Genomic DNA, 6000 nt, shown 5'->3' with positions numbered 1-6000 from the left:
AAATCCTTTGACTTTCCCCTGACTGCCTAAAAGAATTTAGAGAGAAGACCTGTTCCAGGAAGGGAGCTATCATCCTATATAAAGATAGTTTAACATGAACTAGTATGTGACAGGGAGGAACCTAGGGAGGCCCATTTGATCAGAGTCCTATCTGTGTCCAATTGTCAAAGATGGCCCAGCAAACATTCATTTACCAAACATTTGCTTTTCCATCTCCATGTGAATTGCCTTTCTGCCTTTTGAAGTCCTAAATCACAACATCCCCTTCCCCAACCCTTCTCCTTAGCTCCAGATGGCCTACAAGCCTTAACTGCCTGATCTGTCCTGGGGTCTCAAAGTCTTACGGAGGCCCCGTACATATATACATAATTAAATTTGGTTATTTTCTTCTGTTAATTTGCTTTATGTCATCATTATTTAACCAGCCAGAAGAACTAACAGGAGAAAGGGGAAATTTCCCCTTCCTCACGATACCAACGGTGTATTTTCAAATATATCTGTTTATATGAACCCCAAAAGTTGATAGAACTTTAATAAAGTAGCAAGTGGCAGATTTTGTTACATTTCTTTTTTCTTTTTTTTTTTTGTTCATTTTGTTCTTTAGATTCCACTTATGAGTGAGATCATATGGTATTTGTCTTTCTCTGTCTGTCTTATTTCACTTAGCAAAATACCCTCTAGGTCCATCCATTTTGTCCTAAATGGTAAGATTTCATTTTTTTTAAAGCCAAATAATATTCCATTGCTGACTGACTTCTAAAAATATGTACTCAATAAACAAACTGACATGCAGTGCTTACTCTTTGCCAGACACAGGTCTAGGCATTCTTCTAATTTAATCATTTAGCAACTCTATGAGTCTAGATATTATGTTCAAAAATGTTTTCACAGACTTTCATGACATCACTTTACTAGCCATGTGTCTTCGAGTTCATTGTATTAAGACAAACAAGAAACAGAAAAAATTAATTTCCACTAAAATTCTTCTTTTTCTTCCTTGATTATACTGAATAATTGGAAGTGACAGGTATTTGTTTTCTCCAAAGCATTATTATTACATGCTCTCACTTTCTTTTCAGTCGCTTATGCTGAGGGAATAAATAATAGTTTTTCCACATTTCCAGTGGTAATGCTAAAGTTGCCACTCTGATTGGATAATTCTTTGGTGTCTCTTATACACTTCTCTCTGATACTATGGAAATCAGGATGGCAATGGAACTCTTTTTCAGACTAGAATTCTTCTAGTAAAAATAACAGTAATTAAAGGTCAAAGAAAATGTAATTTTGGGTGAAGAGTTGGGGGATGAATGAAAAGGTGACAAGGATTAAGAAGTACAAATTGTAAAGTACAGCATAGGGAATATAGTCAATGATATCGTAATCACTATTCATGGTGCAAGACGGGTACTAGACTTATAGAGGTAATCACTTTGTAAGGTACATAAATATCGAATCACTATGTTGTACACCTGAAACTAATATAATATTGTATGGCAGCTATAATTGAAAAACAAATGTAAAATTTTTTAAATTCTAAAAATTATAAAACAAAAATAATTTTATTCTTTCGTTCTTCTTTGCCTAAAGCCTTCAGGAAAGACCAAGGATTTTTTTGTTTGTTTATATTTCAACTTCTATAGGATTTTTATATAAGTATAGATTTAGATATATAAATTACAGAATTATAAACCTGGAAGGAAATTACCAAGATCTTCTTACCTCCAGGTAGAGAAATGGAGTGCCCATAGTAACAAAAATTATCTGTCCCTGTCTTTCTGTTATTTTCTTTATTATCTTCAAAGATAATGTAGATTAATCTAAATTATTGCTATGTTAAAAGTCTTGTTTCACTTGAATATTTATTAAAGGAAAATATCAGTACATTTTTGTTGCCATTGTTGCTTGGTCCTATGCTTCGTTTCTTCTGTTTGATTACTTAGTATTTTTTTATTATTGTTTTTCTTGATCCCTATTGTTAAAAGTAAAATAACCTTCATTATAATGTTTGGTATTTTTGTTGTATATCACTGAAGACTGTATTCAAAATATAACTACTAGTTTGACAGATCAACGTATACATTATTTTGAACACTTTCATGTATTCATCAAGAAAAAGCTTGATCTCTTTCCTTAAACATTTTCTAAAAGGGATTCCTTAGTTCTGATTCACATGATTTCATTAATCTTCATATAGAAGGGAACAAGGCGCAAATTGTGATTAGTGTTTATATTTTCATTCTGAGTTTTTCTTTTTCTTTTTTTTTTTTTTCGTTTTGCAACCTGAAGATTATTTATCAAATATATTTGTGCACAACATGCTCCATGTATTTTGGCTTTATTCCCGATTAATTTCTTTCCATCCAAGTGTCTGCTTCCTTGTCACTGTCAGCCAGTTGTGGTCTCTGTAGACTAGGTTTTATTTGTTCTACTTTTATTTTAAGTTACTTTCTAAATCCAAAGTGGGAATAGTATCTTCAGTTCTTTTACATTCTCCCTAATATAAATGCTAAAATTATTGCATTTAAAATAAAAGGATAAAAATCTGTCCTTTAACCAATAAACACATAACGTTGCCAGATGGCTTTATCAGCATCTTAAACCTGAGTTTATGAGTTTTGTTCGAAGCATAAACATCAATTATATCTCCTGTCATGAAACTACTAGTGGTGGCCAAGTCGCATGAGCATTGATCTGTGCATATTAGACTCTTAGAAGCCCCGGATTTCATGATCAGCACCTGTTTTGGGTTCTACAAGGAATCCCAAATACAGAACAGTTTCCAAATGAAAACAGGCATGTTACATATTTTTTCAACAGGAAGTGTTAAAAATTACTTTTTTGGAATTAAGTTAGTAATTTTAATGTTCTTATTGTATTTCACATGTCACATTCAGTTAGATCATATTTACTGATCAAGAAAATGCCCAATTTTCATAGGTCACAAACATTAAAATAATTCCTTAAATTCACCATTGTTCATAGGCAATAACTTACATTTTTGATACTGCATTGCACTGTAGTTGGACGTTTTCCATAATAAAAAAAATTCCTATTTATTTTCTCTGATATATTATAAATCTAAAATGCACCTACAGTTATACTACCTTCAAATTAAAACCATTCAAATATTAATTGGTAGATAAAATGGAACAGAATTAAAAGAACATAGATTTGAAAAGGGAATCATAAGAGAAAATAAAAATATCCAGAAGAAAAAAACATAATAGTAAAAAGAAAACTGACTAGGAGATATGAATAGCAGCGACTGCATGACAGGGAGTAAATACTTTGATGTAGAAGACAGATGAAAAGTACCAAAATGAAAACAAGGAGGGATGTGTTGAAACAGTTATTTTTGGATAAAAGACAGTGAATATTCACTCCACAAAATCCCCAGTACCCTTGAAGGAAAACAAAAATAACAGAACTAGAGCAGAAGCGAATAAATATATATCAGAAGAAAATCTCCCTGAGGAGACACAAAATTCTGATTTTGTAGATCAAACAGTTAAAGTTTCACTAAAGAGATACAATCAGAGCACATATAAATGGCCAATAGATACATGAAAAGGAGCTCAACATCACTAATCATCAGGGAAATGCAAATCAAAACCACAATGAGATATCACCTCAGACTTGTTAGAATGGCTATTATCAAAAAGACAAGAAATAACAAGTGTTGACGAGGATGTGGAAAAAAGGGAACCCTCATAAATTGTTAGTGGAAATGTAAACTAGTGCAGCCACTATGGAAAACATGGAGGGTATGGAGGTCCTCAAAAACTTAATAATAGAACTACCCTATGATTCAACAATCTCACTTCTGGATACTTATCTGAAGCAAACAAACACACTAACTTAAAGAAGATACATGCATTCCCATGTTCATTGCAGCATTATTTACAAAAGCCAAAACATGGATATATATATATATATAATTCATCCATAAAAAAGAAAATCTCGCCGTATGTGACAACATGGGCATTAGGCTAAGTAAAATAAGTCAGACAGAGAAAGACAAATACCATAAGGTCTCACTTATTTGTGGACTATAGGAACAAAAAACCCAAAAATGAATTCACAAATACTAAGAACAGATTGGTAGTTGCCAGAGGTGGGATGAGGAGTGGGTGAAATGGGTGAAGGGGGTCAAAAGGAACAAACAAAAACAAATAACAAAATCCGGTTATAAAATAAGTCTTGTAATGTACACAGTATGGTGACTAGTTAATAATACTGTATTGTATATTTGAAGTTGCTAAAAGAGTAGATCGTAAAAGTTTGCATCACAAGAAAAAAACTGGTAACTAACTATATGTGGTGATGGATGTTAAGTAGACTTACTATGGTGAACACTTCACAATATATACAAATATCAAATCATTATATTGTACACCTGAAACGAATATAATGTCAATTATGTCTCTAGGAAAAAATGAGATACAGCCAGATACAGCCAATTAAATACTTGCAAATAAAGAGAAAGGGAAATTCCCCAGGCATCAATCTAAAAACTAACTTGGAAAGAAATGTAACTTCTTTTTAAAACAAATTAATGATACGATGGCAGGATACATACTTGGGAGAATGTACACATTGGATCAAGAAGAAAATGGAAAAAACTTCATACCTAACCCACTTAATAATGATCAGTACCCCATTAACTAAGACTTTCTACCATTCTATAATAATAATAAAATGGCATGAAACCTAGCATCATGGAGATTAAGTTTGTTAAAGTCATAAAATCAATAAATAAGTGACAGAGCCAGAAGTCAAACCAAAGCTCTTACATACTTAGCTCTTAACAACTCTACTTTACTATCCTCCATTTAATACTGTATAATGATGCAGGAAAATGTCTCTACAAATGTATGAATAAGTACATATGTACATAAAAGTAATAAACGTATATATGTTTCTAGCAAATATGTAGGTACTGAAGCCTATGTATGTTATGCATAAGTATATAAATGTATAAGCATACATATGTATATGTGTTTACATTTGTTTATCCATATAAGTGTGTATGAAGGCAGAATGAAAAACCACACTGAGTATAAAATATAATCCTGGAGAATATGTGAACATGTATAGATATATTATGCATACAATCATACAAAAAAATAATGATTCAAAATGTTAGCAATTCTCTCTAAATGGTTATATTAGAGGATAACTTAAAAATATAATTTTGAATATTTTTTGTTATCAATAATGGATATGTGCTACTTTACAGAACAAAAACATAATTAAATGTAAACAAAGAAACAAAAAATAAACATCGTTAAATAATCAATTAAAATACCAATTTAACTGACAAAAGTTGAACCATTGTTGCTTAAATATTAAGCAAGAACACTTTGTTGGTCCCCATGACTCCAGAATAAATAAGAATGAACCACTTGTTACGTCTTCATAATCTTACCCATTTCTGGCCTTTGAGAATTACTTGCACTGCAAAAGGAATGTTATAAGATTGCCACCGCACAGAGCACTATAAGTTTCAGTTGAGCATAGTTTTCCTAGGTCAAAGGTCAGTTGCTTGTGTCTGGAAACAATATTGCTGTATCAGAAGTCTTAGATTTTTGTCTTGGTTTGACACTAACTCAAATCAGGCAAGTTATTAAAAAAATACCTTATGTAACAGTCCCATTTACAATTGCTTCAAAAACTATAAAATACTTAGGAATAAATTTAACCAAAAAGTAAAAGACTGTAGTCAGAAAACTATAAGACACTGAAAAGAGAAATTAAAGAAGATACAAATAAATGCAAACACATACCATGCTCATGGATAGGAAGAATTAATATAGTTAAAATGTCCATACTGCCTAAGGCAATATATAGATTCAACGCCAATTCCTATCAAACTACCAAGGACATTTTTCACAGAAATAGAACATATAATCCTAAAATTTATATGGAACCATAAAAGACCCTGAATAGCCATGGCAATCTTGAGAAATAAGAACAAAGTGGGACGTATCGCAATACCTG

This window comes from Rhinolophus ferrumequinum, chromosome X (genome assembly GCF_004115265.2).
Source record: "Rhinolophus ferrumequinum isolate MPI-CBG mRhiFer1 chromosome X, mRhiFer1_v1.p, whole genome shotgun sequence".
Classification (NCBI taxonomy): domain Eukaryota; kingdom Metazoa; phylum Chordata; class Mammalia; order Chiroptera; family Rhinolophidae; genus Rhinolophus; species Rhinolophus ferrumequinum.
Note: the sequence above shows the minus strand (reverse complement) of the source record.